Consider the following 26,202-nt stretch of genomic DNA (forward strand, 5'->3'; position numbering starts at 1 on the left):
GTCATCCTTTGATTCTTCCATCCATCATTTAATCTTTCACCATCCATCCACCCATTCACACATTCATCATTGATGCATGCATCCATCCATATATCCATCCAGCCTTTAACTTACACTTCCATCAGTAAAGCCTTTTAGCCCTCAATTGATCCTTTTGGCCATCCATCCTTCCATCTACTTCTATTTCCATGTATTCTACCATCCTTTTAGCTGTCCATCCATCACACTCCCAGGGGATCAGTTCACTCTACCATCCTTTTACTCATTTACCCACCTATCCATTACCCATCATTCACCTACTCATTCATCCTAACTCTCCTCCTACCTTTCTTTCACCCTTCCTTACTCTCACCTTTCTTTCCTCTCAACCTTTAATTCATCTTTCTATTTTCCATCAACTCATGTTTCTTTCTTCTTTATACTATAAATTATGAGCTTTTGTCTGCCAAATTGCAGACCAAAGATGCCCATAGTGCCTATCGCCCAAATCCAAACTGTGTGCTCAATAACAAAATAAAATAAACAAACATTGGCACAACCATTACCTCAAAGTAGTGAGACATATCTGTTGGCGACAAATTTTAAATAGAATAAACACCCCTGGTTTCAACCTGAGAACCCCAATTCCAGGCTGTGTGTTCATCAACAAAATAAAACAAACAAGCTTTGGCAAACCCATTAGGTCAAAGTAGTGTAACCTATTGGCTTTGCACTTTTTGTGTGTTACATATCTGCTGTGGTTGCACACATATCCACAGTGGCCTCCTCTGAAACCCTGCATGCACTCTTGCATATGGAGCAACAGTCATCTTAAAAGCGGCATAAAAGAGTGACCAAGAGGAGGAGCAAAATGAAAGAGGATTAGCCTTTTCATGTTTCATATCTTTGAAATGGTAATGATAAACCCTCCAAACTGGTGAAGTTGGATTTAACATTACTGTTTTAGAAATGCCACTTTTAGAAAGAGGATATTTCTCTGCACTTACTGCTTGGTGTGCCTGACAGCCCGCTAATACTCGTTTAGGGTGGGTGACAGCTACAATTTTTGCATTCCATCTAGATAGCCACAACACAGGAAGGATAGGTGTGTCTGACGATCAATCTATATAAATCAGCAATCTGATGGCCTTGTCTGAGCAGGATAAAAGGGAAGGGCTAACACTTCACTTGAATAGGCAGTGTCCAGTCCCCACACAAAGGACTGATTACCCCAGACAGATAGCCTGACAGACAGGACTGGGTTGAAATTGATACTTGTGCACTTCAAAGAGCTGGTTTGAAGTAATCCTCACATCAGAGGCACTTTTGGGTGTAAGTACTGGATCTCCTGCCCCATCAAATCAGACACTACTGGACTTGTAACTGAAGTTCTGCCAGAAAAACAGTTGTGCTGCTTAAAGGACTCAACTGGATCACTGATATGGAGGGTCTGCATTTCTAGTTGTTGTCCTACTGCCTCCTGCTCTCTGACTCTGCTGTAGGAGAGTTGAACTCTGCCTTCCCTACAAGTGATCTCCAATGACTTACTGGCTTGCCTCCTGTTGCTTGAGACCAAGGGATATCAACGATTCGACCCATTCTCCTTTGCCTGGCTCATTGTAAGTGGCTAAGACACTTGCAACATGGATTTTAACGCATCTCTTGTCAGCGTTTTGCAAAACCGACACATTGACCCAGTGGCGAGAGTAAAATTGGTACATCAGCTTTGAACCTGCCCTTTGCCTCCAGAGATCTACGCACCAGACAGTGTATTGCTGCCACTGCAGCTTGGTAAGATCAATATATCCCCTTGACTGTGTGGCAGAATCCGGTGCATCGCCTCCTGGACCCATTTTTAGAACTGACGCATCACCTTCACTGTGTGGAGAAGATCGATGCATCCTGCATCTGCCGGCCTCAACAACAATTTTTGCGACCAGGAAAGGTACTTTGTTCTCTGGGACCTGCATGAGCCCTGTAGCTGACTGGCACTCCATTACGGTCGACCTGAACTTTTACTTTGCCCCGGTCCAGTGCGTTCTAAAATAACCTTTATAGTGCTACTTGCTTCTAAGCCCTTTAATTAATTTATTCCTTTAAAATTCAATATCTCACCTTCTATACATTGACTTTTGTTGTTTTGGTCTTGTTTTGTTCAAAATATAATAATTTACTTTTCTAAATTTGTGTGGATTTTTTTGTGGTATATTCATTGTGTTACTGTGTGTGTGTTGCACGGATAATTCACACATTGCCTTTTTAGATAAGCCTGACTGCTCTGTGCCATGCTACCAGAGGGTGAGCACAGGTTATCTTATAGTGTGTATCTAGCTTACCCTGACTAGAGTGGTGTTTCTTGCCAGGCCTGGGTGCATATTTTGGCCAAACATTGAATCCCTTTTCTAACAGTTATTAACTGTAAAGGCAGAGGATAAGCATTTGTTAGGTGCAAATCATCTGCTTCAGAGATTCCTCTGTCTGAAACGCAGCTTCAGGCACTGGGGAAAACAGTCGCTAGCACCTTGAATTGCTTAATACTCCTAATGTGGTAAAATTATATATGTTCCTCCGAAGGACAGGGATTTGAATGCTGGCTGTTTCAAATGGGTTCCAAATATTAGTCCACCAGGTTTTTTCACTTTTGTTCACCCAGTATTTGCCTTGGGTGAGTTTCACTATATGAGTCCCGTCAATGCTAATTTCATGGTATTGGGACTGAGTGGGTTTACCGACAGTGTCTGTTTTCTAAATTAAGGCAGCTGTGGCTCAGCTAGGGCATTGTGAGTACAGGGTACTGTGACATGTTATGTAAATGAAGATTGTCTTAAAACTGATATGTGGTTTCACTGGGAGTTAGTGGCGACAGCACTCTTCTGTAGTTGGCACAAATCTTTGTAGACTGGGTAGTCCAGACATCCAGCATAAACTCCAATAGCATAATCCAAAATAATATCAGTGTGGCCAATACTGAATGAACACAATACTTAAAAGCAGTTGAAGTCGGTGCAAGTAAGCCCGGTGGGGAGGTGGAGCGAGAGGGGGGGGAATCGACAGATGACGGAATATGTTTTATTTATTTATTTATTTATTTATTTATTTTGTTATGTTTTTATACCGATTCTGTAGTCTGTCGACTTCCCCCCTCACATCTTGCCCCACCCCACCGCGTTTACCTGGGCTGGCTGCCACTGCTCAAAACCCAACAGAGGGTAGTAGCTTACACTGGTTCTTAGAGGATCTTGATCTCATTGAGGGAACAAGGCAAGTTATTTCCACAGATAGAAGGCTACATAATTAACCCAATTCTCAAAGTCAAACCTTCCTAGATCAATCTCTTTGAGATGCAGCTACTATCCACATTTCTGTTTTTACTAGGTTCATTTGAAGACTGTGTTGTTCTCTCATTTGGACTGTTATCAGAAGTTAGAATAGTTTTCACATGCCTTAGAGCTTGCCAGTTGCACCGTTAAGATCAACTTTTTCTTGTAGGTGTCGAATGCTATACTGAATTAATACATTGGCTAAATTCAAAGGGTCAAGTCGACACTAAATAGCAACTGAGACAAAGTCGAGCCCTGAGAAACTTTGAGTTGAATTGCTGACAGAAGAAAAGGAAGTTTGGAACACTTTGGGTCCGATTCCGATTCGGGAAAAACCGCTCCAAATAGCCTTTCGGAGCGTTTTTCCCATACGAATCGTACCCTGCAACGTCCCCCGTACGTACGACGAAGTACGATTCGTACCAGGAGCCGTACTCCGTACGAGTCGTACAGAGACCGTATGACTCAAATCACCATACGATTCTCACTTGGAACCTGCTGTACGCGACATCTGTGCGGTTCGCAGCTGGTTTTTACGACCAAGCAAGTACGATACGTGTCGGGTACACACCGTACGACCCTTTTTCTACGGGAACTGAAAACAGCCATAAAAGCAGAGTTTGGGCTGAAACAGGTACGGAACGCCCCCCCAGGTACGGTGCGTACCCCCCATGATCGCAGGGGTACGGTGAATACCCTGCGATCATGGGGTGTACGAGCCATACCCCATGTACGATGGGTGTACGAGCCATACCCCATGTACGATGGGTGTATGAGCCGTAACCCATGTACGATGGGTACACCCATCATACATGGGGTATGGCTCGTACACCCATCGTAGATGGGGTACAGCTCGTACACCCATCGTACATGGGGTACGGCTCATACACCCATCGTACAAGGGGTACGGCTCGTATACCCATCGTACATGGGGTACAGCTTGTACACCCGTCGTACATGGGGTACAGCTAGTACACCCCATGATCGCCGGGGTATGCACCGTACCCCTGCGATCATGGGGTGTACGGACCGTACGGTGTGTATGTGTTGTGTGCTTTTCCATACGACTCACCCTTAACTGACGTGGACCGTAAGAATCGCGTCCTCAAACCCCGGTCCGGATCGTACTCGTCGGGTCATACAGCATGTGTACGAGTCGTACGGCATGTGTACGAGTCGTACGTTTCACGGTTTCAGCCATGCAATACGTACGGATCGCAACGATTCGGACGGATTCACGGAATACTGATCGTACTACGTGACTCGGACGGACGGGTACGATTCATACGGAGAGGGCTCCGGATACAAATCGTACGGACGTTTTTTTCCCTGAATCGGAATCGACCCTTATGGGTTGGGTCCCACCCTGTTTAAAAGTATTAACCAATTTCACTTCAGTGCCCAATCTCCAGTTCACATACCCCAGGAGAGAGGGTGATTTGTGTGACAATGTCAAAGGCCACTGGCAGGTCTGGAATTCATACAAGAAAAAAACAAGCAGTTGAAAACCAACAGTTGGAGTGGAGTCATTCTCATCTGTGCCAGTGTGGTGTGTGACTAGTTATAAGTATTTGGTTTTTAAATTCAATGAAGCCAAATGTTTATGTAGATGATCTCCCTCAAGTGGTTCTGTTAAAGACCATGCACGATCTGGGGGAGGAGTTACCCAGTGCATAGTCCATCTCCTATTCTCACTGGGAGGAGTCCAGCAATTGTGTACACAGGGTATTGCATCACCATAGGGCACTAGCCCGGAATAAAGCTCCTATGACCTTCAGCAAAAGGCACTCAGACAATATTGCTATTGTCACACTTTTTGCCCAACCTCTCATCAAAGTATATATAATCTGCCACCAAATAGCTGGTAATGGAGGTCACAGGAGACATAGCATGGATGTAATCCAAAACTTCCGCAGGCTTTTGATACAAAAAAGCTTTGTGGTAGATTGTGGGTAATTTACCCAGCTCCACCATGCTCCACATAGCAAAAGTCATATGCGTCAAGTAATGTATGTACTGATGTCCACTGGTGAGCCCATTTTAGGGTTCAAAGATCATGTCGAGTCTATGCCATTTTTCTTCTTGCTAAGTGGAGAGCTGTCATTCGGCACCCCAATAAACTATTATGTATTCCCGTTTGTTATCAAGTTGCTCATTGTGAAGTGTGGAATTTTAGAGCTAAAACTTTTCCAGTTTCCCTTCCATTTTCCAAAGACATTGCAATTTCTCTCTGGGCTGATGGGGGAAACATCCTTTACAACGCAACTTTTACCACGCAGTGCCTTTACATCGCAACTTTTACAACGCAAACCATTACAACGCATTGCGCTGGGGGCGCTCTAGGATAGGGAATAGATTTAATTTACTATCCAACACCTTCCCTACTATCCACTGGGACCGGAGTTGGAATAGTAAATTTAACTATTCACTATCCAGCACCCCTCAACACTATGCGTTTTAAAGGCATGCGTTGTAAAACTTGCAATGTAAAAGCAGGCGTGGTAAAAGCATGCGTTGTAATGTCATACATCCGTCTGATGGAGACTATGACCCTCATATAGAGTATGGCACTACATTGTGAAAGACCAATTGCCATGCTTCAGCAGAGCTACCATCATGGTGGTTCAGTTAAGGTCACTGATGCTATGCCGAGTGGGTGCCATGTTTAATGATCATAAATACAAAGCTTTTATTTTATTCAAAAACAATATCCTGTTAGTCACAGGTGTCTGTCAGCAAGGTTGCCCCATAGCTAAAGAGAGCAGGAAACCATGTGGTTGACCAGCTCTAAATGAGGACCTTTGCTGTAACCCCCCCTTAAGGTATGTAACAAGATATATTAATTATTTCCCCTCCACCACATACTCATATGGGGGCCATCCCTTTAGTTCCTTATAAGGACATTAATGTAATATTGGCCATTCTGGCCAAACTCAGATAAATATGAGCCTTTTCCTGATTCTGATGAATGCTTATTGATGTTATTGTTTTTGACTGGCTTTCCCCAGTCTCATTTCCACAAGGGAATAATTTCATCCCCTATAGACTCCATATTGACTTGTTTTCCGGGCCATTCTCATGGATGCCCTGATGTTCACTTCCATAAATGTGTTTATAGGTCAAGCATCCTCAATCCTGTACTGTTCAGTGGACAGTTCCAAAGATGTCCTCAACTGCTTGATTTTCCTACAAATGCTTTCCCAATTTTGTCGCAGAATATAATGACCTAATATGGTGTAGAAAATGCGCATGTCCTAAATTTCATTAGAACATTATTACACATTTAGAGTTAGTACCAGAAAATTTACTGCCAGGGTGGCAATACTTTTGCAAATGATCTTTAGGCCACAATATTTATGTCAGACAGTATTTTTGTTATCAATATTTCTACATACTAAAATTGCTATGGGATGCAAATTGCACTGTGCAGATCATTGCTGCAAACTGGAACTGCACTCAAGTAGATGGATCCTTATTCCCGGACTAAGATGTAGCATCAGCTAATCAACAAAATATCATTAACAGTAAAGCACATTAGGCCCAACAATAATGACAGACAGGAGTAGATTTGCAAACCATGAAGGTTTATTATCAGATTAGCAAAGTTACAAGATCAAATAATTTAAGGTTAGCAAAGATAAATGGTCAGTACATGAATGTATCCGTTATATAATTCAAAACAATTTACAATTAGCTAATTCAGATAAAATGCTAAGAGTTGTTATAACAGCGCTAGGAGGGTACCTAGCGTGATTTTCCAAACAAGAGCTCTCGTGAGCATTCACAGTGAGAAAGCTGGCACCAGGTGTAGAAAATCTACTAGAGCGGCCGCAAAACCAACTCAAGCCATTGGCACTGATTTCTCAACATGAAGCAAGCTCCTGGTCCTAGAAATCAGTGCGAGCAGCGAGACGTACTAATTCCCGCCCACTTGAGGAACTCCATGGAATCTCGCAGAGTTTTCACATAACTTCTTGGAATTCAGTGGAGGCACACCGCTCACCCCTACTATCATGTTTCTTCTCCCCATCAGTGCATCCAGATGGAGAGCTCGAGGACCAACTTGATTTTCCTAGCTTTTAGGGTGCTGCAGGTACTGATCTTCGAAAAGTGATTTGGGGATGCCATTTTCTGCTTTAAAAGGACTTGCGAGACTAAAATCTAAACATAGGCACATTTATCATACATAAACAATGCAATATCTTACTGCAACATAGTTTAAACAATCACTAACCATGTTTTACAGACTGAATTGTTAACAAGGTGATCAGGATACATTTCCTTAACATACAAAGCAGGGGGGAAAGCAGAATGCAAAACACTTAAAATATTTGCAGAATTGACAATTTTAATTACACCCACCACAGTTTATAGGCTTACGGGAGATGTAAACCATATTCACTATTTTATCATGTTGCTGATTTGACAGTAGATTGCATGTATCATTGCATTGCATTTGAAACATAGATTGATTAATAGCTAGGAGAGAGTAAAAAGTGACCTAGAGAAATAACATAGGTAATACACATATGAGCAATTGAATATATATGCATCAATGTGAACAATGCAGACCTGACTTATAAAAATGGAACGTTGACCATTGTTTCAACCAAAAGAAAATGTGACAGGGTCTTCATCTGGACAAATTATTTCGTAATAGGGAGTTCAGTACAAATATGTGTAGTCACAGAGGGTAAAGTGTAGTCTATATAGAAGTAATACATAATTGGATCACTCATTTTACAATTGCATGAGGCAAACTTCGTTCATCATGACCTCAGAAAAAGTGCAGGACATACCATATACCTCAGGCAGTAGTGCTCAATGTAGACAACAATTTATAATCCCAGATGCAGGTAACATTTTTTTTTCATAACTAAATACAGAGTGTGGAATGGCAAAATCTCAAAGTTTGGCAAAATATTGGTAGGATCTTGCGAAACTGGTTAGACTGAGATGAGCTGTCAAAATAATAGTCAAAATGCCATTCGAATTCCACAAGAAGACGTGAAAGATATGTATTAATATAAGGGTAACTTGGGGGATTGGCCACCACATATGGGTGAACAAGGGTATTTAAAAAGGTGGGAGTTACATAGACCTAAATACTACTACAAACACTGATGACTAGGCCCAAGTGCCCAACATAATATAACTATGTGAATCACAGGGGAAATGGGATAAAAGCTATCATGCAACACGTGGTGTCCAAATTCAAAACCAATGTTACTTTTGTGATAGAAATGTTTCTCCTGGGCATCATCTGCCTTCTTGTTGCCAACAGCATGTTTAAACTGATCTGTCGCTCCAGCTACCTTTCCAGTTTCTGTGGGGTTCCATTCTGGTCAGAAAATTCACCATTTTATAAATAGAACAGGCATTGGTAGATACAGATTAAGCATGAAGGTAGAAGGAAGACAGGTAAAAACGCAAGTGTGGTATGACTATATGTGGGTATGCCCTGCCAGGTGAACTGTTTTAAGATTATATATGAAAATGTGGTGCAGTGCGTGCTTTGTGTATGTGTAAGGCTGCACTCTACTTACATACTGCGGAGAACTAGCATATTCTTGAGACTTCAAATAGCAGGTGTGGTACTGGGTCTATCCACGGATCAAAGACTACCACAATGAGACTTTTGCCAAATTTGGTCTGCAAGTGAGAAGTGGGTTAAGTTAATTTATCCAGAAAGTTGTGGTCCTGTCCTGGACCTCTAGACCGCTACTGCAATGAACGAGCTGTGAGGCCTACTGGTAGAGTGGGTCACTTTTCACTCAAAGGACTGAAATGTAGTGTGGGAAATTGTTGAGCAGGACAGATTAGTAATGTTGGCTTGGGATCACCCTTATTTCTCTTTGCTAGCAAAAATGTAGCCCAACACTAGAAATAATAATTTTCAGAATCAATCTCTCCACTACAATAGTGAAGAAAGGAGCACTCATATACCGCCCACCTGGACCAGCCGCCGGTTTCTCCCTTGCCCTTATGGAACTGCTTGCCCCATACCTCAGAGCCAAAGAAGAATTTGTTCTTCTGGGAGATTTTAATATACACGCAGACAACTCAGAACTCATGGAAACAAAATCCTTTCTCACTGACATGTCCACGATAGGTCTGGAAATCCAGAACTCGGGTCCAACTCACGAAGGGGGACACTTCTTGGATTTAATCCTTTCCAACTGCCCCACCATTTCCTGTAAAGATACTCCTCAGTTGGATTGGACAGATCATTTCCTAATAAAATTTGACCTTCCGGTTACAAATAAACGGCCACTTAAAGTAACTCTTCCCCCCATATGGAGGCGTCCGTGGCACAAAGTCACAATAGAAGAACTGCAGAAGATCTGGAAAGAACCCAAATTCCTGGATACAGACAAGGTAGAAGATACATTAACTAAATTTAATGACTCCCTTATAGAGGCCATAGACAAACTAGCCCCGTTAAAACTGCAGAAACAATTCCCTAAACACAAACAAGAGAATTGGTACACAGAGACATTGAGAACGGAGAAACAAGGTTGTAGAAGACTAGAAAAGAAATGGAGGAAATCACACCTTATAGAGGACAAGAAAGCCTATCTAGAAGCTCAGTCAAAATATTACAAAAATATTAGAAGAGCCCGCAAGGACAGTCTGACCCAACAACTGATAGAAGCAGGAAATTCTTCAAAGGAACTATACAAGATACTTACATCCTTTGTAAAACCCACAGCATGTGTGAGCATGGATGACTTCTCACAGCCATTATGTAATGAGATATCCCTGTTTTTTGAGAATAAAATTACCACAATATACGACAAAATCCTGAAAACCACTAATACTAACTGTGGGAACCCTGCCCCCATTTTGCCGCAAAAAATGGAAACTTCCCTTCTCTCCTTTCCCCCAGTCTCTAACAGTGATCTTCCCCTCCTAACCGGCCATATAAAATCAGGCTCCCCTAATGACCTCATATCAGCAAAAATGATGGCTCCACTAAACTCCTTCTTAGGCCCGTACATCCGAACCATCATAAATCAATCCCTTAGAGAAGGACAGGTACCCTCTGATTGGAAACAAGCAGTGGTCAATCCCATCCGGAAAAATACCTCTTTGCCCTGGTCTGACCTGTCTAATCTCAGACCCATCTCCCTCCTACCCTACCTCAGTAAACTCACCGAGAAGCATGTGAATACCCACCTGTCAAAATACATCGAGGCAGCGGAAGGCCTAGACCTTTCCCAATCTGGTTTTAGGCCTAATCACAGCACTGAATCAGTCCTCCTTTCCGTGACCGACAACATCAGGATGTCACTGGACAAGGGGGACTCAGTGATTTTAGTGCTGTTAGATTTTTCCGCTGCCTTCGACACGGTATCACATGAACTTCTTCTCGAAAGACTGAGTGATGTGGTGGTAGGAGGAATGGCCCTATCGTGGCTACAAAGTTTCCTCACAGGCCGCACTCAAGGAGTCAGACTGGGATCCCACGTCTCACCCTCCAGGGAGTTAACCAAGGGAGTGCCACAGGGCTCGTGCCTTAGCCCCACGCTTTTTAACATTTATGTGGCCCCCTTAGCAGATCTAATAAGATCATATGGATTTTCTCCGGTGTCGTACGCTGACGACACCCAGCTCCTGTTTCCCTTTCAAACTCTGACACCTGCAATTCAGTCCACCTTCGCAGATGGGATGAGAGCGGTGGCGCATTGGATGGCTCAGAACTTCCTCCAATGCAATGTGTCCAAAACCGAGGTCATGTTGTTCGGGGGGCGACTCTCTTGTGGTCCCCAGATTGGTGGCCCTTGGAGCTAGGCCCAGTTCCCAACCCCAAACCAATAGCAAAAAATCTGGGTGTCAAATTAGATCAGGCACTCCGGTTTAAGGAGCACACCAATCAGGTGGCAGGTGCCTGCCTCCACACGGTGGGGCTACTGCGACGCGTATTCCCACTCCTCCCTGACAGTCACAGGAAAACGCTCATACAAACCCTCATAATAAGCAGAATAGATTACTGCAACGGATTATACCTATCAGCAAATGAGGAACAACTGGACAAACTTCAGGTTGTCCAAAATACGGCAGCTAGACTGGCCCTCAATGCTCCTCCAAGAACACCATCCCGTCCTCTTCTTCGCCAACTTCATTGGCTGCCAGTAAAACAGCGTATTAAGTTCAAAATCTGTAGCATGATTTATAGATGCCTGTTTGGATCTAGTCCAAAATACTTAAAAGAAATATTCGTCCCATACATCCCTGGACGTTCACTTCGCTCAAGAAATCTTCAACTGTTACAGGTCCCAAAAATAAAAAGAGCTAGACAAGGCGGGCGTGCCTTGTCTTATAAAGGACCCATCCTATGGAACTCCCTACCCACTGAACTCAAACAGATCAGCAATCTTGAACATTTTAGAAAAAAACTTAAAACCTATCTCTTCACCCTGCCATAATCCTAGGCAATCTTCCTGCACAGCTCCTCTCGCATAGTAAAACTGTCCAGTACAAGCAACAGCGCAGAGATATCCCTTCGGGAATTGACTCAGGCGCTCTATAAGCGAATAAATAAATAAATAAATAAATATTGTTCAGTAAGGTTTTGTAGATAGGGGGAAGGGGATCTTTGAGGGCAGTGAAATACACAACCTTACTCATCTCCAGTCTATGAACACCTTAAGAGCTTGTTTGTGAAAAACCTGGTTTGAAAAATGTTTGCCTTTACCAGAGGCTGGTGGTGGCAAAGAGAAGGGATGTCTTGGTGCAATGAGATTTTCTGCACTTAATCTCAAAATGTACTGCTTACATATTTTTCTGGAGTTTCATGAAATTGGGATTGCAGTATCCAAGATGGAAAAAACATTTATGACCTGCCTTATATGTGGGGTCTTTAAATTCAACTGGCACTCATTAGACTTTCCGCTGTGGTGAGGGGGTAGCTTTACAGCATTCATATCACAGTGAGGGACAAAACAGCTGACTGGTGTCAGAGAAGCTGATGGTGCTTTAGAGCACAAAGTCCTAAGTGTGTAAGGGAAAGTTAATGACATTTGCTAATGAGGTAAGAAGAGCTGCCCATTTTGTCCAAGTCTAAGGACGGTTTCTGCAGAGAACCTAGGTAGAATTGAATGACAGTGCTTAGCAGTCTGAACATTAGTGTTTAGTGTGGACATTCTCTGGAATTGGGAGCTGTGACTGGCAGACATAGGCACCAGGTAGATAAACACCCAAATGGGAATATAAGAGTGTGTGAGCATGAATTGCTACAGTGCAACAATGATGAGTTAGGATCAGAAAGTGGTGTACTACACGATCGATGCATGACAAAACAGCATGCTGGGATGGATCTATTGGTAGCAAATTAATCTGGCACCTGAATGTAACTCCACAATGATGGATGCACTAGGGGGCATATGTATCAAGTGTTTTGCATGTCGCAAATGCTGCGAATCGCAATTTTGCAGCGTTTGCGACATGCAAAAGTGTAATTGGCATGTATCAAAAAAATCGCATCGCATAATAAGAATTCGTATTTATGCGAATTCTTAATGTTCGAGAAGTGAATATTCGCAGAATAATTTGCGATTTCTAATATTGCATTGTCGCACTTTTGCGAAAATCGCAAATAAGAAATCGCAAGGCAAGAAATCGCATCGAGATGTAAGAAAAAATCGCACATTAAGAAATCGCTATTAACACCAAGTAGAAGCAGGTGCTAAAAAAAAAAATCACATAAAAAGCTCCCAGAATACATTCAATTCCTCTACAAAATGGCGGGACTGTACCTGATTGCCAGGAGGCTGCGCATCCAAGCTCTTGCCCAGAGAAGACAAAGGCAGGATAGAATTTTCATCAGTCTTTTCCATTTTCTTAACCATTAATTTTTGGGAGCAGAACATTTCAATTATTAGTTGCTTGTCATAACATTCCCCGGATGTTTCCCATTTATGCTCTGTAAACTCCATAATCATGTCTTTCATAAGTGTCATATCCCAACTGTCCCCCCCTCCCCGTCCGCCCACCCCCTGTCTCCTGGTCGTTCTCTCTTGTACACTCCACATCCCGGGCCAAGGTGGCTCTGTCTATCTGGAATTTGTTAAAAGCTCTAGGTCTGATCTAGCCCTTGTGAGTTGCACTGGTGTCCGTGAGCCTCGGCCCCCTCCCGCTACATATGTGAGTTCACCCCAACGGGTCTCCTGAACTGTCCAGGTCTGCCTCTTCCAGTTCTATCAACATTAAGTCTCATTCCTGTGCTATAGGATATTTGCGAAGGCCCTTGCTCTCCTCGTCCCGCAGTGCCGCGGATTCTGCTTTGCCCAATTTCAGCAAGTCGCTTCGCCACATTTCTATCTGCGGGGCCCTGGGCGACTTCCATCTCATAGTGAGCACCCTGATCGCCAACACTAGTGCCAGATCCATAAATTTCAATTGTGCCTTGCATGTTTTGGGCCGTTTTCTGTTCCCTAGTAGGCAGGGTAATGCTCCCTCAGGGATCCGGAGTGTTGTTATGGAGTGCAGCGTGTGTTTGATCGTTCCCCAGTAAGTATGTAAATTCGGGCATGTCCACAGCATGTGAAGAATATGTGCCTCGTCTTGGTGACATCTCAGGCCGCAGTGTGCAGCGGCAGGGAACATCCTATGTAGTCCCTGGGTTGTAAGGTAAGCTCTATGGAGAATCATGGCCTGTATGAACTGAAACTTAACACTCCTAGATACCCTTCTATGATGGCCTAGAATAATTTTCCACTCCCCGTCCGTTATGTTTTCACCCGAGTCTGTAATCCAGGTCTCCCTGAGTGTAGTGATCGGCGAAGGTACATGTTCCCTGATACCAACATACAGCCATTTCACTAGGTGTCCCCCCGTGCCCATATAATATATGAGGTGTACTAATTCATGTTGTTCTGGTTTCGTACGTTGTGGGACCCAAGCCCGTCGCACGTAGTGCGTCACCGAGGCGTGTAATAGGTATAAGCGTGAAGGCGCTCCCGTGGCTTGCACAAACGAGGTGTGGTCCAGCATGGTGTCGTCGCCAAACAGGTCTCCCACCGTGTCCACCCCGGTCTCCGTCCAGGGACGTAGTCTGCGCTGTGTTAGAGTCCCCTGTGGTGTCGGGAGACCCAGTAGAGGTATGTTGTCCGCGTATGGAGAGGTCCCAGCTGTGTATGTCAGTGCTTTCTTCCAGCAAGTCAGGGCCACATGCAGGAGGGGCCGGCAGTCTCTGGGGATCCTAGCATTGGGTAAGAGGAGAGAGTGTAGTTCTCCACGTGCTAATTTGTCCGTCGTGTAAGCGATCTCATGCAAGTCCCTGCCCGCCACCCATCGGGTCAACCATTGGAGCTGGCTGGCATAGTAGTAACTTCGTAGGTCCGGCACTCCCAGGCCGCCCCGTCTGGTGTTCAGTTGCAGTTTTTTAAGGCTGATCCATCTTCTCCCCGAGCCCCATATGAGGTTGACCAGTAATGTATTTAGTGTGGTGAAGATCTGACGCAGGAGCATGACCGGCAGGTTTACAAAATAATACAGTATGCGGGGGAGCAGGACCATCTTCGAGACTGCCACTCGTCCCATTACCGATAGGGGTAGGGACGTCCAGAAGCCTATGCTACCTCGTAGGCCAGTAATAGCCTTACGGATATTACCATCAATCTGGGCCTACGGGTCCCGGTAGACCTGTATTCCGAGATATTTAAACGTTTTCGGCGCCACTTGGATTTCATAGGCCCCGAACTGTATGTGGGGGGGCTGTTGGCCATCTCGGAAGAAGAAACCTAGGGACTTTCCCGGATTTATAGCCAGTCCAGATATGATCTCATAGCATCTGAAGATATTCGCCAGGGGCGAGTGGTCCCCTCGCAGGTTTCGGAGAAACACCAAGATGTCGTCGGCATATATTGAGATCATGTGGTTGGTGCCTTCCACCGGTATGCCTTCCTCCGCAGCTCTATTGCGAAGCGCAATAGCCAGGGGTTCCAGCGTCAGCACAAACAGTAGTGGCGACAGTGGGCAGCCCTGTCGGGTGCCTCTATGGACTTCATAACTGTCAGATGTGTGTCTTCCCGTGCGTGCCCTAGCCGTCGGACCTGTGTACAGTAAGCAGATCCATTTTATAAGGGCTTCCGGGAAACCAAAGCGATGCAGGACTTCGAACATGAAGTTCCACGTCAGGGAATCAAACGCCTGAGGGAGGTCTAGGGCTATACAGCCAGCATGTGGTAAGTTGTGAGGTGTAGTTGTCATGAGGGCGTGGAGTCGCCTCGAATTCTGGGAGGTACTCCTCTCTGGGAGGAAGCCACATTGATCTGTATGGATCAGGCCAGGGAGGTGGTGTTGGATCCGCAAGGCAATAGCCTTACTAAGGATCTTATACTCCGTGGAGAGCATAGAGAGGGGCCTGTAGTTACCTACATCTTGAGTGTCCCCACCGGGTTTCGGGATAGAAATCACCAAGGCCTGCATGGTGGTAGCCGGGAGATGGCCAACCTCGTACGCGGTGTTGTATATCTTCTCCAGGACAGGGGCCAGCACATCAGCATATGTTTGATAAAACTCCCCTGGCAGGCCATCCATGCCCGGGGTTTTGCCCCGGTTAAGTGAGTGGATTGCTATCTTTATTTCCTGCTGTGTTATAGGCCCGGCCAGAGCCGTCTGGATTCCCGGGGCCAGCACTGGGAGCGTTATTTCTTCTAGGAATTCTGTCATTTCATCCCTGGCATCTACAGAGGGGGGAGCATAGAGGTTCTCCAGGTGAGTCTTAAATACAGTGTTAATTCCCAGTTGAGTGTGCACCTGTTCACCCGCTGCGTTCCGGATAGACGTTATTGTAGGGCTCTCAGGGGCATCCCGGACCAGCCGGGCAAGCAGAGCACCGGATCTATCCGCCTCCGTCTGTTGGCGTTTCAAATAGGCCCCATAGTCCATCACTCTCAGGGTTTCTAGTAATTCAGCATGTTCGATATTACACTGCTGTAGATCAGCTTTTTGGCCAGGGTCCTGCCCTACCGCATTCTCAAGGTCGCGTAAGCGCTTTTCCACCTCGCATAGCTTACCATGGATCTCCTGTCTGACTCCCACCAGGCGGCCAATAGCAGCCCCCCGTATTACAATTTTCATTGCATCCCATACCACTAGGTTCGAGGACTCAGAGTCCCAGTTTGTGTCGAAGTAACCAGTTAAGGCGTCAGCTATATGTGATCGAAACGGGCCATCCGCGAGCATCGCGGGGTTAAGCTTCCAGGTAGGGACTGGTGAGGGCACTCTACCCCATTGTAGGTCAAGCGCTAGTGGCCGGTGGTCTGAGAACGTTTTAGCAAAGTAATCTGACGTGGCGCATCTAGTCGCGACAGAGTTGGAGCACACAAACCTATCTAGTCTGGTATGCAGGTTGTGTACAGGGGAGTAGCATGAGTATTCTTTGTGTGTCGGGTGCAGTGTGCGCCAGATGTCAGCCAACCACCAACCCTGGAGCCATGTCCCAAGCAATTCTGACAGTTTATGTATTCCCGCCGCCTGAAGGGGGGGTGTGATCTGTCAAGGGTCACATCTAAGATCATGTTCCAGTCACCTCCCAATGTGGAAATTGAAGAAATTGATGTACATAAACAGCATTCATTTCCCTTCTTTTCCCACTCCTCTCCCTGTAAGCACCATGAATACCATAAAATATTGACCGCATCACTCCTCCAGTAAAAGCCCGTACCCATATGTACGTGACAGCCATTCTAGGCACCATGGCCTTCTACCCATTGGAATCCCCGGCTTCCCTCTTGCGCGTATCTTACACCCCCTCCCTCATGCATAGACCATGAGACCCTCTCCCTCTGCGCGACCCTGCTATGAAAAGCAACCCTTCTGCTTGACCCGCGCAAACCCTCCATCTCCTCTTGAAGAGGCATCCTTCGCCTCAGCTGACATAGCCCTCCCCAGCTGCACCTGACTGCCCCCGCTCTCTCATGTACGGGTCATAAGACCTTTCTCTCTGTGCGACTCTGTCCCTGTGCGCACCCTGGCTTCCCCCTCCTCCCTCACATGGACAGGTCATAAACCTTCCTCTTCTGCAAGACCCTGTCCGTGGGAGTCACGGCCGCGCCTGACCAGCACCTCCTCTCCTTTCATGAATAACCCCTCTGTTAGTAAACCCTCCCTCCGCGATTGACTGTCCACACATGTCTGAGGTCATCGCCTAAGCCGGGAGATGCTTTTTACTGCTTATTGTATGGAGTCACTCCTCTTCAAAGGACCCACTATTGATCCTGGCCACCCCACCCCCTGGGCTATGATCAGGCGCACACATCTTAAACAGTTGACGGAACACTCAGCTGCGTGATTGCCCTCCCCTCTTATCAGCAGGTCAAGGGTCCCTATTGTGAACACATGTGGGGTAGGATTGACACGAGGATTATGGGGATGTCTTTTCCTTGTTTCACAATGTCGTGATTGTAAGGCCAAGTGTTTTGTAAAGTATAAAAGACGGAGTCTCAGCTCACTTGTTAGAGCACCTCCCGAAAGACACCGTGTTTCGTGTCCGAAATGACAGGCTCTCCTCATGAGAAATAAATTCTGTTCTCTTGATTCCTGCTTCCAGCGCCCGTCTCTTTATTTGACAAACTATTCAGAATGGAAACTAAGAGGCGGCCTGCGCCAGCAGCCTGGGCATCGATAGTAATGCGGGCTCACCTTTCACAATTGGCGTCCCAACGCGGGGTCCATCAGTGACATAAGGTCCGGTAAGAGAGATCCAGACGAAGAAGTGAACATCTAAATGATCGGAGTATACCTGCCTTGAGAGGGCCCTCGTCCGGCTGCCGATCGAAAGAACTTCACCGATTCTGAACGGACCTCTCTCGAGTGACCTATTGTCCTGACTGGAATCCCACAGGAATGCTGCATGGAGAAAGAGAACAATCGGGCGCTGGAGGAGGAAGACGAAGAACTGTCCGTATGGTCCGGTCCGGGTAAGATTAAGTAGGGTGTTTTTACGCCTGATTGGTAGGGTGGTTCTATCCACCTGATTGATTGATTGATTGTATTGGAATCGGTATTTGTATACTGATATTGTTGGTATTGGTTCATTTAGCTTTGGATGCTACTTGAAATATTGGTTCTCTTCTTGAGAACGAGACATTCTCTGTTTGCAAACGGCGGCGAATAGGAACGTTCGTCCCTCTTTGCAGATAGAGAAGGGTAGGTAATGCAGACTTTTGTCCCCGTTGTAATCCGTCATGCCTACTTTTCTCCCCACTGATTGTTTGAAATCGATTAATAATCGATTGTTGCTCTTTGAGATCTTCCCTGTCCACAAACAGAGACGAATAGGAATATTCTGTTTCCCTTTGCAGATAGCGAAGGGCAGGTAATGCAGACATTTGTCCCCATTGTAATCCGTCATGCCTGTTTTTCTCCCCACTGATTGATTGGTTGCCTGGACATTGTTGTTCCAGGAATTGTTTCGTTTGAGGTATTTTCTACCTGCAAACAACGTGGAATAGAAATATTCTATCTAGTCTTTGCAAGTAGTAAAGGGTAGGTTATGCCCCTTTGTGAATTCGTCAGTCCTACCCACTCCCCACTGATTGTTTATTTGGGGGGTAGCTCGCATGGTCCGCCCAGGAGACTACCCTTATGGAGGACATATGCTCCCCACTCATGGGCCATTTAGTGAAAGTAGACCACCTGGTACGTCCAGGAGGCTACCCTAGTAAAATGGAAGTACATCGCTTGGTCCGTCCAGGATGATACCCTAATGAAGGAATATATGTCCCCCTTTGATTGATAATCTAGTTCCACCCGGACCATTTATTGGAGGTAACTCACCTGGTCCGTCCAGGAGTACCCCCCCCCTGTAAAAGGACACATAAAAATGAAGTGATCACCGTACCCTACTAACAGAAAACTTTAGCTCGAAACACGCTAAGGAAAAGAAGGAAAAAGAAAAAGAAATCGGGCTAAGTCAGTAACTCCCTGATGAGCTTTCGACTTCACTAAAAATAAGAAACATTAGAAACAGTTCGTAATAGGAAATATAAAATGGCGAAAAATCGACAGCAAATAGCCACGGGGTAGCTAGGCTCCACTGCCTATTCCTGCTCCCAACATGTCTGCCTCATTGCCCACCACGCCCAAATAACGGTCACATGAAATAGGAACAATTCGATAGGTACCTACCCCCATTCCGGAAGCTCCCGAAGTACAACAGGTCCGCAGGTTACGCCCATCCGGAAGGCGAGACCTCGAGGCATGCGGGGCTCGCCTGGCCGCAGTTGGAAGGAGAGGCTGTGGAGCGGACGGCTCAGAAAACCGTGATGGCCTCTCCTTCTCTCCTCTTCTGCTGCCCTGCAGGCCACGGGGAGGGGGCTGTCTTGCCTCAGCCACCGACCACCCCCTCCCTCTCACTCTCGCCTGATCCGGCCCGCAAAGAAGGCCGAAGCTGAAGCAAGGACGGCGGCGCTTACAAGAAGTCCCGCCACATGTCGACACCTGGACAATTGTAGGTAGTCCCGCCACATGTCGACACCTGGACAATTGTAGGTAGTCCCGCCACATGTCAGCGCCTGGACAATTACAGGTAGTCCCGCCACATGTCAAAAAGGGGGGGGATGTCTTGCCTCAGCCACCGACCCCCCCCCCATCTTCATCGCCTGGCACGGCCTCACCGAAACCCTGGAGCCGGAGAACGGCGCGGGGTCGCTGGAAGGGGGAGGCGGCGCGAACGAGCCTCCCCCACCTCCCTCCAGGTGGAGGCTTCCAGCGACACCCCAATGCTCTTACTTAAAGAGGGTCAACATCGAAAAGCGGTCTTTTGCCCAGGACGGGCACACGCCCCATGCCTTCTCTCCTCAACTTTGAAGATTCTATGAGAGCCGGGGGGCACCCCGATCCCTCCGCATGGGCGCCCCCGCCCCCCTCACTGGGAACCGCGACATCGGCGCACTCCTGCCAGCGCCAGCCTCAGTTTGGAAATAGGCTACAATACAGCCAAGGCACAGACTTGTTCAGTTCCGGAGGAACACCAGAATGACCCGGTAGGAAAAATTGTTGCCGCCCTCCCCACTTTTTGACTGATGATCCATATTGTTAGACTGTTACCACATTGTGCAAGACTTTTTGAACTACCAACGGAAGGTTCCGCTCCAACCACGAGTCATTGGAGACATTCTGACTATGCTGGAACCTGCCTGACCTCGCCCAAAATGGCGCCGATACGCGAAACAAAACTTTCAAACTCCCTGTTCACCCGGATTGCTCGAATCTTGATGCTCTGAGATACGTGTGCGTTTTTGGACAATGAAAGTTGATAAGATGGATAGTGATTATGTGCTTAGAGAAGAAAGCAATACAGATATTGATCATATTTTTGGACAATGAACTGACTTAGGGTGGGTACTAATTATGGTTTGGAAAATGAATTGGTGTAATTTAGACAGCGAATGAGCATTTGGATAATGAATTAATGAATCAATTGAAAAACTGAATTCTTGACATGCATCATGCTTGCTCTGTAGGGAAGTTTAATACGATTTTATTGCGCTGCTGCACTTTATGCAATGAACTGCCACCAACTTCGCTCTTCTTATGTACAGTTTCAATCTGCTCCGTGGCCGGTCCACTGGGTTGTAGGCCTGTATTTATACACCAACACTTTTTTATTAAACGTATTTTGAAAAAGAAAGCATGGTTGTAGCGGTTGCATTAATGAGTTTTGGACGTTTTGCTACTGTGAGCGAAGTAATAAGTATGATGAAAACTGAAGGTTAAAAAAGGACCAGATATTTAGCAGCTACATTATGTGTCACAAGCAGCCGGAAAAGTGTTTTAGACGCCCTTAAAACGACACCACAGAAATGCCACCTGACCGCCACCCTTGCACCCAACAAAGGGGTTGCGACCAAGTAACTCATGTAGATACGCGGATCGTCAATGATTATCTATCTGACATTACTGGTCCCTCTGGGCTTAAACGCCGAGATGGTAAAGAAATGCAGTACGTGGAGATAGGTCGAGTATGTGGTAGGTAAAAACATTTTCGGACTACTGCATGCTGATGTGCTTTGAATGCTGCCCCCCACCCCTTCTTTCTCCTCCCTTCTGCAGGTCACGTCAGAACGTCGGCTGAAGTGTGGGAGAGCGATGGTCGAACCACCGACGAAAAGGGAGGGAGGGAATATGTGCATAGTCCTTATGACGATAAGTTTTCAAAAGACGTAGACTTAAACATGACTGTTCCTCCTTAGAACATAGCGACTGGGAGGATGGACTGACATAGAAACTTGACGGGCACTGTATGACGAAAATTGACTGGAAATAACACGTTAGATAATGTAACTAGACGTTTGACTAGGTAGGGAAAGGACAAAGAAAAGTGTGTGGGTAAGGGTTACCACGGCACCAGCTGTCTGGGAAGTTAGAAATGTTGCTGATGTTCAAAATGCACTGCCCCCCCCTTCTCACACTCTTATAGATATAGCCAAGCTGTCCGACTGTTCTCCCGATCAATACTTGCCGTTGCCTCAGCCTGGAGAACTTCCCACCAAAGGAAGAAACTGGAAAAAAAAAAAAAAAAAATGGTTTAAGATCCAACCATGGGTACATAGCGCGACCAGGTTAATTTCTGATCGACTAACCGAGGTGTAAGTATTGGCAATTGAGAACGCTCGCAGAGATAACAAGCGAGAGGGAAAAGGAGGGAAGGGTAAAAAGAGCTAAGCACGCAGATAAATAGGATAGTAAAAATACGTGGGATATAAAAATAGATCTTGTTGGCCAGCAATTGTTTTATGTTTTGTCTTGAATGTCTTATATATGTAATACATGTACTGTCTTCCTTCGTCTGAGTGTGTGTGTGTGTAAACCATAGGGGTTTATGTTCTCCCTTTGTTGCGTCTCTCCGATACCTGACCCCCTGTTGTTCTGTGTTATGAACGCACTAAATTACCTATTTTTTGTACACGTCTCACTCTTTCTCTATCTTTCTCCCTTTTTCCTATACCTGTCTCTGTCTGTCTGTCTCTATCTCTCCCTCTACATGTCATACGTGTACCAAATGGCTCGTTTAGACTACGGACGACTCTCACTCTCTATGAGAGTCTCCCTATTTCCTCTTCCCTTTTTATGGTAAAACCGTGCCTCGCTGGCACCAGTCTGATTGGATACTTATTGAACGCGAAGGTGTTCAGCGAAATTGACCGAAAATCAAAAATGATTGTATCTCGCCATATTACTACCTCTCCTTTCTGCAAAATGAATGAACTTGAATTGGCTGAGAAGGAAAGGACAGGTAAGACGACTAAGGTCCCCCAATCTGGCCATTTATAGGGGAACTGTATGTCAATGGCACCTTATTCCTGTTCGTCAGAGACGAACGCCAACGTCTAGATTGACCCCCAATGCCCAGATTGCCCCACCCCCCTTTTTTGCACCCAAGCGCGAGCACCCGAAGCATCCCCGCCCCATTTGATAGACCCCAGCTGCTGTCCCGGATATAAACATGATGACCATGAGTAACTGTCGTCCCTCGAGAAAAGCCTGTTTTACCTGACACTTGATGATAGCGCCCCTGCCCTGTTTTGAAAGGTTAGCCAGCCCTGAAGGGAAATGTTCCGGAATATTGAATTTGATGGAATGCACAGTTGATGGAAATATTATTTATCCTCACTTGAGTTATAAATGGGACGATGAATAAACTTGGCATGAACCCAATAAGAATGCCGACATATGCACTGCCTGGTAATAGGACCTCTGACTGTGACCGATGAGCGTATCTCCCAAGTGCGTAGGATTGAGGGAGGAATTCACATGCATAGATGTCTTCTTCTGCCAGTTCTCTAAAAACTTGTTTTGTACCTATTCAAAGATTCACGATCACCGGAGGAGAAGGGTCGGACGTGACGTACAGCCTGGCTGCAGATCTTGGGACACGTGTGACCTCGACCAAAGGTGGAGCTGCAGAAGCAACTAGATACGGGACGAGACAGCAATTCCAAACGTGGAAAATGAAACTTGACGGGCTGCCCTGAAGCCCTCCGCCTGCTAACCCACGTGTGCCTGGAGTCTCCGTCCCCCTTCTTTGGGCCCGATTGATGGGCCTGCCTGCTTGTTATCCTTTGCTCCCTTGGTCCCTTTTGTGTGTCCCAGGAACCCTGACCCAACTCCGCTCTCTCTCCTATCGACTATTTGAACCACACACCCTCTTTTCCACGTGACTTATTGCCAAAAGGAAGAACTGCATTCTAGTAGGAATAGGGTGTTGCCACGGAAATATAGGTGCCGAGCATAAGGCGCCGCTAAACGGATTGTTTGGGGAACAGGACTGTGGTCTAACAGCAGAGGACTGACCGCACCCTGCAACGCGTAAGGATGGACCCGAGCTGGACCTATAGCTCCACCGCCGGTGCTCAACAGCGCCAACGAAAGGACACGGACTAGAGCCTACCAGTGATGGCTCACTGCTAAAAGACACTGTGACGAAGAGATCTTGTGTATTGAACTGAATTCCGCCCTCAACTACTTGGTCAAAATGTTCATTGGTCACATTTTTAAGTCAGAAACATTTATGCTATGTAGTGCTTTGAAATGATAGGAACTCGACAAATGCAAATCTCCTATGTGCTGCATTCTGCCCATCACATCAACTGTCCATGATTATATGCCAAATGTTAGTATTGACAACTGCTAATTCTTCAACTACGCCTGTTTATCTGTACCCCTATCAAGTACAAAAATGAACGCTGTAATGTAAAAAGGGGCGACTGTGGAAATTGAAGAAATTGATGTACATAAACAGCATTCATTTCCCTTCTTTTCCCACTCCTCTCCCTGTAAGCACCATGAATACCATAAAATATTGACCGCATCACTCCTCCAGTAAAAGCCCGTACCCATATGTACGTGACAGCCATTCTAGGCACCATGGCCTTCTACCCATTGGAATCCCCGGCTTCCCTCCTGCGCGTATCTTACACCCCCTCCCTCATGCATAGACCATGAGACCCTCTCCCTCTGCGCGACCCTGCTATGAAAAGCAACCCTTCTGCTTGACCCGCGCAAACCCTCCATCTCCTCTTGAAGAGGCATCCTTCGCCTCAGCTGACATAGCCCTCCCCAGCTGCACCTGACTGCCTCCGCTCTCTCATGTACGGGTCATAAGACCTTTCTCTCTGTGCGACTCTGTCCCTGTGCGCACCCTGGCTTCCCCCTCCTCCCTCACATGGACAGGTCATAAACCTTCCTCTTCTGCAAGACCCTGTCCGTGGGAGTCACGGCCGCGCCTGACCAGCACCTCCTCTCCTTTCATGAATAACCCCTCTGTTAGTAAACCCTCCCTCCGCGATTGACTGTCCACACATGTCTGAGGTCATCGCCTAAGCCGGGAGATGCTTTTTACTGCTTATTGTATGGAGTCACTCCTCTTCAAAGGACCCACTATTGATCCTGGCCACCCCACCCCCTGGGCTATGATCAGGCGCACACATCTTAAACAGTTGACGGAACACTCAGCTGCGTGATTGCCCTCCCCTCTTATCAGCAGGTCAAGGGTCCCTATTGTGAACACATGTGGGGTAGGATTGACACGAGGATTATGGGGATGTCTTTTCCTTGTTTCACAATGTCGTGATTGTAAGGCCAAGTGTTTTGTAAAGTATAAAAGACGGAGTCTCAGCTCACTTGTTAGAGCACCTCCCGAAAGACACCGTGTTTCGTGTCCGAAATGACAGGCTCTCCTCATGAGAAATAAATTCTGTTCTCTTGATTCCTGCGTCCAGCGCCCGTCTCTTTATTTGACAAACTATTCAGAATGGAAACTAAGAGGCGGCCTGCGCCAGCAGCCTGGGCATCGATAGTAATGCGGGCTCACCTTTCACACCAAGATCCAGGGGACGTCCACCCAGTCCGCCAATGCCCAGCCCACTGCAGTAAGGAACCTATCTTGGTCAAAATTCGGGGCATAGATGCTGCCCAGCACTACCACCTCCCCGTCCAGGGTGCCCCTCGCCAACACATAGCGCCCCTGTTCGTCAGTCCGTCTCTCCAGTTCCACAAATGGAGTACCGTGGCGTACCCATATCGTGGCTCCTCTGGAGAAGGCAGAGTATGTTGTAGAGAATATAGTACCCCTCCATTTCCTCCGTAGTAGGAGTGCCTCGGAGTGTGTCATGTGTGACTCCTGTAGGAACACTATATGTGCGTTTTGTCGTAGCACGAAAGCATGCACTCTGTGTCTCTTCTGCACTGCTCCCAGCCCTCTCACATTCCAGGTGACCAGCCTATACTTTCCTTGTACGTCAGCCATAACCCCGTGTAGGTGTCGCAAGGAGTGTTCCCATATGTCCTAGTGAGTGATTCATCCGTGTCAACCAGGAGACAGTACCCTCCCTATCCCAAACCCCAACTGTGGAGGTGCAGCCTCTAAACTCCGCTGTGCCGAACCATAAACTTTGGAACGTAATTGAACAGGTAACGTTGCATACGCTGGTGGGGGGTCGGCCAAGCACTTGCCGTGTCCATAGTGCCATGCTTGGTCAAGTCGCCGGCTCAACGGTGCCGCCGGGAGAGTTCTTTCGGGATTGTTCAGTATATGTGGCCACGTCTTGTGGAGGGGGGGAAGCAGAGGGGCAGGGGAGGGGAGGGGGAAACAAGGGTGGCCCCATATTGATACAGTCAGCAAACTGCGGCCATGTGCCGTAGGAGCACAGGAGGCGCAGGAATCACATCCCGCGATCCCCGCATCTAAGTCTCCCTCCCCATCCTAGGTCAGGCCACATAGTGTTCACCAGCAAATAAGGGCCACATATACACTCTGAGCAAACATAGTTCCCCCCTCCCTCACCCCCGCCGCCCCCTCAGTTCACACAGAAAAGGATATCGTGTTGTACTCAGGCTTCAGGTCTGATCCATAGGAGATATTACTCTTGGGCATTGTCTATAAGTTTGTCCG

Source organism: Lissotriton vulgaris, chromosome 11 (genome assembly GCF_964263255.1).
Source record: "Lissotriton vulgaris chromosome 11, aLisVul1.2, whole genome shotgun sequence".
In the NCBI taxonomy this organism is placed as follows: Eukaryota; Metazoa; Chordata; class Amphibia; order Caudata; family Salamandridae; genus Lissotriton; species Lissotriton vulgaris.